The following is a 13,375-nucleotide window of genomic DNA, read 5'->3' as shown; positions in this document are numbered from 1 at the left end:
ATTAGCTACAATTTGAATTTCATAGCTAATTCTTGTTTTTTGCTAATTCTTGTTTTTTTAGTCAAATTATGTAATAACTATCTTAGTAATAACTAGTGAGGGTTAGCCCGGACTAAGCCCGGGCCCAACGGCTATTTAGTATTGTTGTTAATATTATTTTTAACAATAGATTTATGCCTTTGAGGGCTACTTAAAACAAGTCCACCATCCTTTTTTGTAGAATAAAGTTAAATGTGTGAGGCTGTGAGCAATATGTGTTTATATGGATATTTTGGGTTCTTTGTCTATTCAACTAAAACTACAGATAGAAAATATAGAGTCCCAACATAAACGCACACACCTCCACATGAGAAGCTCCACTGAATTAATCAGATTCTAGCAAAATTGGAGCTGTTAAGCTAGTAAATAAAGAAAGAATAGACAAAATCACCAAATAACCTGTGATTTTATCTTAGAAACAATATTAATTTTTTTGCCAGATTTAGAGCGAGAGTTAAAGACAATTATGCAACATGGAAATTTAACATTAGGATGTCCGACTCTGAATCTCACAGCTTTTGTTGAATAAAGAGGAAAACCAAACTGGAAATATGTTGTTACAAAATTATAATATTTCTGGTTAATGAGAAAAAAACCCAAGCCGAATGAACAAATCCATAACATCACCGAAAATAGAACTTGAGGTGAAACCTTGAAATGGTTGCACATGAATTATGAAATCAAGCACAAACTTTGATATTTCTCCTCTACTTGTCCAGTATGAAGCCCAGCAGCCAACTCAGTCACTTGGTTCTAATGTATTCAAAATGTTTTCTTCAGGATAGTTGTCAATGCTTGATGCAAGGATTGCATTTGTTAAGCAATCGTACAATTGGAAAGGCCTTTTGTCATAAATGTATAAACTCTGTGATCCCGGTCCAGATATAATACTCTGTAGATTTTTCAGGCTCAGATACCACTCTGAGGTACCACTCTGAGGGAAAGCAGAAGGCGACAAACTTCTATAAGATTGTAAATATAATCCTATCATGTTTGCAGTTTACAGAGTAGAACAATAAATACCGAACTGGTACATTAAGCTTCCATTATATATAGGATCAAGGGCAGAGCTGAAGCACAGTTGGTCTATTGTGTAAAGTCTAACTACCTTGCATTTCTAAAGGGATTTTTTTTCATACCTTATACTGGTAATATCTTGACCATAAAGATTACCCTATCAAATGAAATGAATAAAACAATAACAAATCATGAGAAATAAAGTTTCTCACAGTGAAACGAAATGAAAAGTGGTCTTAAAGAAACATCTATAGATATGCAATAATATTATTAGGGTTATCTTAGAGGAACATCCATAGATCTGCAATAACGTTATTACTACCAGAATATAATAGCAAATGGTTGGTGACACATGATCACTTTTTCTCTACAAAACGTGTTTGTTGAATTCCTGATTATAGAACTTCACATCTGTGGTATACCTTTTTATAGCAGACCAACTGAAGTCAATAAACATGCAGAACATTAGAAAGAATGGACTATTGGACTTTTTCTCATTTGAAAGTCCATTAACCTACAACTTTAATGCTACACTCACTGTAAAACCGTATATTTACCGAACAGAATACACTTCAACAGAAGAAAGAAGTAGCAGAAATTTCAGTACAAAGAACAAGAAAAGGAAAGAAAAGTAGTATGTCCAGTGCAATCTTCAACCTACCTAGAAATAAAAAGAAATCTAGTTATCAGTTTTTCTATGCGATTATTATACTAATACTTCTAATATAATGTCAAAATCAATATGTGCTTCAATAAACAAATTCTTCAAATTGCCATTTAGTATAACAAGACACCTATGACGTAAGGATGAACAAACTCAATTAGTATGATGCTGACGCAAGAATATAATACTACGGACGAAAGAGACCAAGCTTGAGTTAAAGCAGGACAAAAGAAAACAACACAGGCGATTAGGAAAATCTGCATTAAAGCTATTACTGTCGAATACGAAAGAATATTGTTGGATAAGAGATAGGCTATTTCAGACTGCAGATTAGACTTATCATGCTGATTCAACTATGTGATACGAAATACACTCATCAAGTGAAAGAGATTTCCGTTTCACTTTGATGATGGTGTCAGCAAATCGGTTCTTCAACATTGTAGGACGTAGCGCATTGCTCGGGGAAAGATCAATATTTTTTTTTTTTGATAAGGTAGAAAATATCAATGTTTATAGGAGTATGTCAACCTATTTTCAGAAAACAATTATCGGCAAATTAAAATTGAGTTCATTTAGAGCAAAAAAATGAAATGCCAGAAAGAGAGCAAGCAAGATACTCACCGTCACCATATGTAGCAGTAGAAGCACATGTTGACTTACTTGGTCTAGAACATGATTTTTTCTTAATAAAGGTTATGTCAACAACCTGCATATTATCAACATCAACATGTCAATAAAGAACATTAACGTTTTATTGAGCATGCTATTTGACAAACGTAAGAAAGTTTTGCAACCACCATGGTAGTATTGATCAGTTTTACATGAAACTGATGTCAAGGAGTTTGGATCAGTGCTAGTGATCTTGATCTTGTTCTAGCTTTATTTCTGTTAGAAAATCTGAACCACAAAGATAAGTACAACTTTTTATTAGCAATTGAAGATTTGGCACTGCAAAGCCACTGAAGAAATAACTTCAGCTGAGCGGGAAAAATGTTCAGTTGTTAAGCATATTGTCAAGCCCTTTAGCTGCATCAAAATTCTCCTTTGTTTCAACATCATTAGGTACTCTATTCTTTATAGCTACCAAAATAAGAATGCAGCAGAGAACTCATATAATGACAATAAATACACAGATTGTAGGATAAAATGTAAGTAAAGAGCAACTAATGCATTAATTTTGACAATCGCCTAATATTTATAGCTTAAAGATTGTCAATTATCAATTATAAGACAATGACATTATTTTATGAAATTTATACACTAAATACAGACCTGTGCTTTTTCCTTGGCCAAGTCTATTAAAAGGATTAAATTATTTCCAGTAATAAATTACAACAAAAGTAATAAAACTTAAGTGATTCTTACCGAATCTAATGAGCGTACACCATAGTAAATCACGTTGGAAAGCTGACAATGACCTAAACTTAGTTATAGCTTAAAGATCATCAAATTGTAAGACAATAAAATTACTTTGTGAAGTTTATATGCTAAATATAGATCGGTGCTCTTTCATTGCAGCCAGAAGCAGAACACAAAAAACTTTTTGGCAGGGGGATGTTGAGAATAAAATTGAAAACAGGAATGGAAAATATTATCAATTAATCAGTTTTACGATACTAACTATTAAATCCAACTATAATTCTACAGTTATTGCTTCATATTACAATTCGCTTTGCTAATATGAGCTATTTCTATAAAGAACCATATAAATATGATTAGGCACTTTATTCTTTTTGGTTACCAGAACAAAAATGCAGCAGAGTACTAATACAACAACATCAAACACAGTAACATAATTTGCAATATCGATTACTGGTTAATAGTTCCTTTTTACTATAAAATTGCAAGTAAAGAAGAAATAATGCATTAACATTCACAATAAACTAAACTTATTTATAGCTTAAAGATCATGAACCTATAATCCTAGTTAGGCAAAGCGGCTTCAGTTGAGAATTTAGCGCAACTGCATTCATAACTCTCATAAATGCCTTTGCTCTAGCAAGCCCTCACCCACTTATCTTATCAGTCCCTAATTGCAAAACGGAAAACCTAAGCTAATTGGTCCCCTTGAGGAACATATTGTACATATGTAATTTTGGACTATTTAGTAGAAACAAATAAGTTTAATCCAACTTATCCCTTCGGAAAATCATTATGAACTCCAACTAATAAACCTTTTAAAAATAATGAAATTTTCAAATAATGCAAACCTTTTGAAAATCATGCAGTAGAAAGATTAGTATCAATAGCGTATTATCTGAAAATCATGCTCGATCCCTCCCTTTTCAAGTCGATCCCTTGTGTTCTTGAATCAGATTCTAATGTCTAACCTTGTCGAAACAAGAATTTTGATTTTACTTTTTTAGTGTCAAACTATAGCGTTTGGATCGATGTTGTAGCATACCAATTTTATTTTCAATATCATGTGGTGAACGTCTGCACCCCATAATGTCTAGTTCGAAGGGTTGGGAAGTCAACTGGTAGTTTATAATCACTTTCTTTTGTAATAAGATATTCGTCCTAGATTTTTCTGGATAAAGGAACAGAGAGTGATCGACCAATAATTTACTATGTTTAAACAATTCTATGCAACAGCTATTCCAAAAATCAAGAAAATAAGAAACCAAAATTCACCTTATAACTGTACGACCAACGCGAATAAATTGTCCAGGAAGAGAGAAGATTGAAAGAGATAGAGGAAATTGGAAGAGGAGTTGAGCACTAACAACTTCAAGGAAGAACAATGTGAAGTAGAGTATAGATGTTGTTCGTTTGAGCGGTGTAAGGAACGTGGCAAAACCAAAGTACGGTTAGTACGTAAATTTTGCCAAAATATTTGCAGTTTTCCCAAAATACCCCCAGACGACCCCAAGCTCCTCAAACTGTCGCTTATTAATAAGGGGAATTGAAAAGTTGAACGGATCATCACAACAACTATTTTCTGCCATACTTACTCCATATCCCCCAAACCACACATAGAAAATTACACGGATAATCAAATGTTCCGTCAACATATTATATATTTAAATTCAAGATTAAAATTGTTGGTAGACTATAAATAAAGAAAATTATAAGAAGAAGAATATAAGAAAAGATCTTATCCACTTTCGCTGGACTATGACAGATTTTTAACATCTAGGCTCTAGCATATTAAAATATTAATCTCCTTCTCAAGTGATAAAATAGATTATAAGTCACGCAGGTCACTTTGTAACCACGCCTTCGATCCTCTTGCTAGAAAAGTTACTGCAAGTTTTCTAATTTAGTTTAGCTGGTCATGTAAAGTACTGCTAAAGCCAAGAGCTCATGATTGAGCAACATTTTATTAGTATTTGGAATATATTTTTATATTCTAATTATTACATGACACAACACTACTCTTCCTGTCTCGTGCTGAATTTAAAAAAGTGACTGAGAGATTGTAGTTATGGTAAAAAGTCAGAAACACCCCACACTTTAACTAACTATATTCTTTTTAGGAATAATATCCCATATTCCGAGTGACGTGAAAGTGAATTCAAAGCTAATCAATTACTCATCTGTCTCCCCCGTAAGATGTAATTCACCTTTTTAAGAAGAAATTTGCTGGAGCAAAATATAGGAATTTGAAATTATCTCACATTCTAGTAAGTTGTATAGAGCAACAGATGAATCTTCTGACACAATAATAATATTATGCTTGTGAAACCAAGGGAAAGAGCTTTTCTACTGGTCTTGGAGATTAATTAAGAAAATCTCTTTTGTGCTTTCAAGCGCAAGCGCAGTAAGATATAACTTCAATAATAACAAAAATGACTCGTTCATCTGATGAGGTGATGATAGGAAAGGAATAACATAACTTAATCTATCAGTATCACGTGGTATCTGCAAGATAGACAGTATAAATCTGATATTAGAAGAGAGCTTGATGAATGAAAATACATGATTATCAGAATTAGAGAGATAGAAAGATAGACATGGAGGAAGCAGCGATAGCCGATAGGTGATATTAAAACATAAGAAATTCCCCACGTCTCTTGGTGTTTCATGATCATCTATTTTTCTTTCAGCCACTGGTATAAAAATTATATGTTAAATGTTCTAAATATACGGCAGAATCACTTGTCTAAAGGTCATGGAAAGTATATTCGTACACATCGTGCCAGACAGAATCTCGGTAGTTAGGGTACATTTTAAGGTTTTTGGACTTGCTTCATATATTTTGTTGCTGGTAAAAACTATCAGAATGTCAAACGTTAGACACACTACAATCGTATTTCATAATACATGATTCATATCAACAATAAAGAGAAATTAACTGGAATTAAAAAAAAAAGAACGAACATTTACCAGTGTTTCGGAGAATAGCCATTAAACTTTGCTTAAGTTTTGCTAATATCCATTTCCACTACCATGATATGAAAAGAAGCTATACCAGACATCTCGATCAAATGGAAACTTGTCCATATGCTTTCCTCGAAAAATCAGATTGAGGAACCAAATTTTGCCAACATGGGATCATCAAAGAGAGAAGTATAGAGCTGTGAGCATAAGAAGTGGCATTATTGGAGCCAATTTAAATTACGGTTCTCTTGTATAAAGGCATGAAATACATTCATTAAGGTCTTTTTCACAACTAAAGATGCTCCCTCACGGAATTTGAGAGAGACCAAATAAATGAGTTTTAACAGAAATTAAGCCACTGCCGTCTGCTTGGTCCAAAAAGCTTTTGCTATCAGAAGCTCCATATCTTGTTGATTGGTAAAGCATATATCTACTAAGACACTCCATAGTTCCAAAACCAAGATAAATTATCATACTATTTCTCATCGGTCATTTTCCTAGACAATCTTCTCACCAGAACTAAGATCAATTCATTTTCTGAGATGCCCTGAATTTTTGAGATAATTAATTTGATAAGTTATTTGCTTAGCCTAAAGTACAAAAGAAACTTAAGACCACCTTATAAAGAAAGTTACATAGTGGCTGATGACAATCCAAATTACTTTTTCAATTCTTCAGTTATACTGTAAGACCTCAAATTAATTATTAAAAATAAAAGATAAACCAATACATTGGCAGAGAACTAATGTCAGAGCAACTTATTTCAAGCATTAGTATCACCTGTTTAACTCGACGTCAGATAAAAGATTTCACTCAAAATAGCATATATCAAATAAGAAAAAAAAATTAAAATACTATATTAGTATTCTGTTGCTTCTCACCTGTTCCAAATTAATATTGTTTAATCTCTGCATACCCTTCTGCCCATAAACCTCTCATTACTTCTGGATAAGCGAGAAAATAAAGAAGAGTACAGAAGTTAGTAGGGCAAAATTTCAGTATGTCATAAAAAAAAAAAGAATAAATTTACATACTAAATTACAAAATGTGCTATCAAAATCTTGTAGAGCAATGAAATCAATGATAGTAGAGAGTAAGCAACTTCGATTAATTTTGGCAAATAAAAAAAGCAAAGCAACAAAAAAGATTGAAAATAGCAGCTTTTGCAGACGTGGATGATCCAATATATATAATTGGACGAAGGAAGATTTCATTACCAATTCTCTTTATAATGATAGAGCTTTAAATCAGAGTAATCTTTCGAAAATCCAAATAACCCATCCTTCTGCTTGGTGAATAGACGGAAAGGAGATATCAAATTGCCTACAACATATGGTAATCGATCTTGTAGAGACATCTACGTCATAATATCAAACCTTGAAACATGTATCACCAATAAACTAAATCAAAGAAGAGTGAAATCATTTTGAATCTTAGTTTGCTGATCAGTCAAGCTTCTTGATATTTCAACTATCATTACGACAACATGCACAGATAAAACAGAAAATAAACAATATAGAAATGAATCCCGAAATGGGATATCAAGAGATTGATAAACAAAGGTTGATAAAAGTTTACTTGAAAAGAAAAGAGCGTTGGAGGAGAGGAAGTGGGTAGATCTTCCTAATGGTGGCAAGCCGCCTGTCTGATTTTATTTCTTGACCAATTTGATTCATTTGTTACCTGATTCATGTATGTGCTCGACAAATTGAGCCTACTAATGTCTCCGAGGCCTTGAAAACTTCATTTAGAGTCGTCTCGATTTGTGTGCGCAGTTCGGGCGCGTAGCCGAAAAGCTTAAACGTGAAATCTTGTGAAAATTTCTAAGTTTTTACCTCGAAATGAATAAGTTTGACTCCGTTCAATATTTTGAGTAAACGGACCCGGACCCGTGATTTGACGATCTCGGAGGGTCCGCAGGAAAATATGGGACGTGGACGTATGCCCGAAATCGAATTCTGAGGTCCCATGCCCGAGTTATGAATTTTTATGTGAAATTGTTTTCTCAAAATGTTTAAAGAAAAGTGAAATGAAAACTGATGTGAAAATAATGGTATCGGTCCCGTATTTTGGTTCAGGTGCCCGGTACAGGTCTTATATATATTTTGAATCACTCCTATAAAGTTTGGTAAAAAAAAAACGGACGTCGTTTGACGTGATCCAGACCCTAATTGGAAAATTGATGTTTAAAAGGAAATCTGAGGAATTTCATGGATCTTGAGGTTCAATTCGATGTTCATGATGTTATATTGGTGATGTGATCACACGAATATGTTTGTAGGATGTTTTGAGGTAGTGTGCATGCTTGGTTTAGAGTTTCGAGGGCTCGGTGAGTTTCTAGTAGGTTCTGGGATGCCTTAGGCTTAAAAAGATCAGATGTTGCAGGTTCAGAAAAATATTGCAGGCCTTTGAACCCTTTGGCGCGGCCCGCGGTGGGTGCTGCGCGGCCGCGATCGGCCTTGCGCGGTCCGCGCGGGGCATAGATCCGCAGGCCTCCAGGAAGCCTGTGCGGCCACGGTCCTTCTTGCGCGGTCCGCGGTGGGGACTTCGGAGGGGTATAAATACACGTGAATTTCAGTTACATTACACTTTTCAAAACCCCAAAACATAAGAGGCGATTTTCCAAACAACTTTTCTTCTCCAAAACGATTGGTAAGTGATTTCTAACTTATTTTCTTCACTTTTTAACATCTTTTAACATGATTTCAACTTCAAATCACAGATTTTCATGGGGAAATTGGGTGATTTGGGTAGAACCTAGGTTTTTCAAAAATTGGGGATTTGGACCTCAATTTGAGGTCCGATTTCAAAACAAACCATATATTTGAATTTGTGGGGGAATGGATAACTAGGTTTTGGTCCGAACCTCGGGTTTTGACCACGTGGGCCCGGGGGTCATTTTTGACTTTTGGGTAAGACTTTGGAAAACTCATTTTCATGCATTGGGGTTGATTCATTTAGCATTTATAAATGTGATTAAGTAACTTATGACTAGATTCGAGCGGATTGGTGGTGGAATCAAGAGGTAAAGCTATAATTGAGACTTGAGTGGTGTTCAAGGCATCGATGTAAGTGTTTGGTTTAACCCTAGCTTGAGGGATTAGGAGTTGGGTCATAATTGCTACTTGCTTCTTGTTGAGTACGACGTATAGGCATGGTGACGAGTATCTATACGTTGGTGTCAAGCATGACCGTAGGTCTTAACTTGAAAATTGTTGTGCTTTTGAATGGCACCTTGTATACTTTAATTAATGATCCTCTATGATTAAGTATTTCCATTAATTGAACTGAGTACTAGCAAAGTGAGATTGGTTATAGCTGATTCTTCCTTGCCGGAAGTTATTATATTACTTATGTTCCCTTACCGAGATTTCTTGTGATTGTGTGGTGAATTGAAATGGGAGCGGGTGGTACGCCTACCACAAGATATTATGAAATGAGAGCGGGTGGTATGCCTACCACAAGATATTATAAAATGGGAGCGGGTGGTACGCCTACCACAAGATATTCTGAAATAGGAGTGGGTGGTACGCCTACCATAAGATATTATGAAATGGGAGCGGGTGGTACGCCTACCACGAGATATAATGAAATGGGAGCGGGTGGTACGCCTACCACGAGATAGAATGAAATGGGAGTGGGTGGTACACCTACCACGAGATATGAGAAATGGGATCGGGTTGAACGGCTGCAACAAGAGGAAACTGAAAGTGAAAGTTGCCTTTATTTTTCTTCATTTGTGATAGAAGTTATAGTGCTAGCTTCCTTATTATTCCCTATTATTCCTTTTAACTGCTATCCCCGAAGCATGTTTCCCCTTCCCCAGCTTTAACTGCTTATTACTTGTTTACTTTTCCGCCATATATTATATAACCGTACAGGTTTATCGGGAGTCTGGTCCTAGCCTCGTCACTACCTCGCCGGGGTTAGGCCAAACACTTACCAGCACATAGGGCCGGTTGTGCTGATACTATGCTTTGTGCTCTTTTGCACAGATCCAGGTTTTGGACAGCAGCAGTAGTGGGGGAGCCAACCTTCAGTCCAGTGAGACACTGAGGTAGCCTTGCGGGCGTTTGCAGGCCCGACATCTCCTCTATCTTTTATTCCCGTCTGTAATCTCATATATTCGAGACAAACATCTTATATTTTCTTTCAAACGGTTGTATTTAGCACTCTTAGAAGTTCGTGAGTAATGTGACTAGTTCTTGGGTGGAGGCATATGTTGATTCTCGCATTATTGTTTAGTTTTCTTTAAATTTAAGTCTTCCGCATATTTGTTTAATTCCGTTGCGTTCATGCTATCGCCGATAATTGTTAAAAGAAGTAATTGTTCACGATGTAAGAAGTTAAGGATTGGCTTGCCTAGCTCTCATTAGTAGGCTCCATCACGACTCCCGAGGGTGGGAAATCCGGTTCGTGACAAGTTGGTATCAGAGCTCTAGGTTACATAGGTATCACAACTCACGGAAAAGCTCAGTAGAGTCTGAGGGATCGGTATGGAGACGTCTGTATTTATCCCCCAGAGGCTACAGAGTTAGGAAAATCTCACATTTGTTCTTTCATGTCGTGCGGAGTTGTTCCTCAAATGCTAATTGAACTTCTACCTCGTTCTTCGCAGATGGCGAGAACACGCGCTTCCTCATCTACCGCTCAGTAGCCCGAGCCCCCAGCAGCAGCTCCTATGAGGGGCAAAGGGCAAGGTCGAGGCCGTACTAGAGGCCAAGGTAGGGGCAGAGCTCAGCCCCGAGCAGCAGCACCAGTGGCGGAGCCTCAGGTTGATTTTGAGGAGGAGGTTCCAGCCCCAATAGTTCTGGTGGGCCCAGCTTAGGTCCCAGAGGGGTTTATCGCTACCCCAGTTCTTCAGGATGCTCTGGTACGATTGGTGGGCCTTATGGAGAGTGTCACCCGAGCAGGTTTGCTTCCAGTAGCACCAGCCACTTCTCAGGATGGAGGAGGGGCTCAGACTCCCGCTACTCGCACTCCGGAGCAGGTAGCTCCCCAGATTCAGATTCCAGCGGTTCAGCCAGTAGTGGCAGTTCAGCCAGGTGTAGGGGCTCAGACCGACAATGGAGCGGCTATGTCCGCCGATGCTTTGTGGAGACTGGATAGATTCACCAAGCTCTTCAGTACTACTTTCACCGGAGCTCCTTCTGAGGATCCCCAGGATTTCCTATACAGCTGCCACGAGGTTCTCAGGAACATGGGCATTGTTGAGACCAATGGGGTCGATTTTGCTGCATTTCGCTTATCTGGATCTGCCAAAACTTGGTAGAGGGATTATTGCTTAGCGAGATCAGTCGGATCGCCATCCTTGACATGGGAACAGTTTTCAGTGTTGTTTCTGGAGAAATTTCTCCCTGTGACGCAGAGAGAAGCCTATCGGAGGCAGTTTGAGCGCCTTCAGCAGGGTTCCATGACGGTCACTCAGTATGAGACCAGGTTCATTGATCTAGCTCGCCATGCTCTTGTCATACTTCTCACCGAGATAGAGAGAGGGTGAGGAGGTTTTTTGATGGTCTTATTCTGCCGATTCGTCTTCAGATGGCCAAGAAGGCCGAGAGTGAGATTACATTTCAGGAGGCGGCCAATGTGGCCCGCAAAGTTGAGATGGTTCTGTCATAGGGAGGTGGTCATGGGTCGGATACGAGGCCCCGTCATTTGGGCAGATTCAGTGGTACCTCATATGGAGGTAGAGATTCATATGGTGGAGGCCATCCTCCTAGACCCTTTCAGTTAGCTCTTTAGGTCTCCCATGGTACTTCAGGTGGTCGTGGTTCTCATACGCACTATTCTAATCAACAACCTTACGGTACACCATCAGCACCTATTAGTGCATCGCCGCTTCAGAGTTTCCAGGGTCGTCAACCCTAGCAACCGAGGGCTTTTTTTACTTGTGGCAACACGAGGCACATTGCTAGGTATTGCCCTCGAGCTTCGAGCAGTTCTCCGTATTAGGGTTCTCGTGCTATGGTACATGCACCAGATGTCCCACAGCCTACCCAGCCAGCTAAAAGCGGGGGCAGAGGTGTTAGAGGTGGAGGTAGAGGTCCTAGAGGTGGAGCTCAAGCCGCCAGAGGTGGAGGCCAACTAGAAGCAGGCCATCCCAGAGAGGTAGTTCAAGGTGGTGGGGCCCAGCCCCGATGTTTTTCCAGCCAGGCCCGAGGCTGAGTCTTCAGATGCAGCCATTATAGGTACTATACTGGTTTGTGATAGAGATTCTTCAGTGCTATTTGATCCAGGGTCTACGTATTCGTACGTGTCATCTTATTTTGCCCCGTACCTGGTCATGCCTAGTAATTCATTGAGTATTCCTGTTTATGTGTCTACACCGGTGGGTGATTCTATTATGGTCGATCGAGTTCATCGTTCTTGTATTGTAGTGTTTGGGGGTCTTGAGACCCGTGTCGATTTGTTGCTTTTAGACATGGTCGATTTTGATGTTATATTGGGAATGGATTGGTTATCCCCGTACCATGCTATCTTGGATTGTCATGCCAAGACCATGACCTTAGTCCTGCCGGGTTTGCCCCGTTTAGAGTAGAGAGGGACCCCTGGTCATTCTACCCGTAGTGTTATCTCTTATGTGAAGTCTCGGCGTATAGTCAAGAAGGGGTGTTTGGCCTATTTGGCTTATGTTCGCGATTCTAGTGTGGAGGTCCCTTCTATTCATTCTGTACCTATTGTTCGGGAGTTTCCTGAGGTTTTTCCTTCAGACCTACCGGGTATGCCGCCCGACAGGGATATCGACTTTTGCATTGATTTGACTCCGGGCACCCAGCCCATTTCTATCCCGCCGTATTATATGGCCCCGCCGGAGTTGAAAGAGTTAAAGGAACAGTTGCAGGATTTGCTTGAGAAGGGTTTCATTAGACCCAACGTTTCGCCTTGGGGTGCGCCGGTGTTGTTTGTGAAGAAAAAGGATGGGTCGATGAGAATGTGCATTGATTACCGGCAATTGAACAAGGTTACGATCAAGAATGCCGAGGATTGATGATTTGTTCGATCGGCTTTAGGGTGCCAAGGTATTTTCAAAGATTGACTTGAGATCTGGCTACCATCAATTGAGGATTAGGGCATCCGACGTCCCTAAACAGCTTTCCGCACTCGGTACGGGCATTATGAGTTCTTGGTTATGTCATTCGGGTTGACCAATGCCCCAGCAACGTTTATGGAGTTGATGAACCGAGTGTTCAGGCCATATTTGGACTTGTTCGTGATAGTCTTTATTGATGATATCCTGATATATTCCTGCAGCCAGGAGGAGCACGAGCAACACCTCAGAGTGGTTCTTCAGACTCTGAGGGATAGTCAGTTATATGCTAAGTTCTCGAA

The 13,375-nt window shown here is 38.6% G+C and overlaps 2 long non-coding RNA genes across 3 annotated transcripts; both read right to left on the bottom strand.

The window, feature by feature from the left end:
* Positions 1-580: 580 nt before the first annotated feature.
* On the bottom strand, positions 581-4,738 carry LOC107821697 (uncharacterized). 2 transcript variants are annotated; one of them, XR_001656195.2, is made up of 3 exons: positions 4,355-4,714; positions 2,518-2,617; positions 581-2,426 (listed from the first exon to the last, which is right to left on the bottom strand). It is a non-coding gene; the product is annotated as an uncharacterized LOC107821697 (long non-coding RNA). The 2 variants fall into 2 exon arrangements; XR_012711721.1 differs by lacking the exon at positions 2,518-2,617 and having other exon boundaries at positions 4,355-4,738.
* An 8-nt stretch (positions 4,739-4,746) lies between these two features.
* LOC107824998 (uncharacterized) lies at positions 4,747-7,711 on the bottom strand. The gene is made up of 3 exons (XR_001656973.2): positions 7,622-7,711; positions 6,925-6,987; positions 4,747-6,240 (listed from the first exon to the last, which is right to left on the bottom strand). It is a non-coding gene; the product is annotated as an uncharacterized LOC107824998 (long non-coding RNA).
* Between the last annotated feature and the right edge of the window lie 5,664 nt (positions 7,712-13,375).

The sequence above is a fragment of the Nicotiana tabacum genome, chromosome 7 (assembly GCF_000715075.1).
Source record: "Nicotiana tabacum cultivar K326 chromosome 7, ASM71507v2, whole genome shotgun sequence".
NCBI classification, from domain to species: Eukaryota; Viridiplantae; Streptophyta; class Magnoliopsida; order Solanales; family Solanaceae; genus Nicotiana; species Nicotiana tabacum.
The sequence above is the reverse complement of the archived record's forward strand: the minus strand, read 5'-3'. Positions and strand labels throughout refer to the sequence as shown.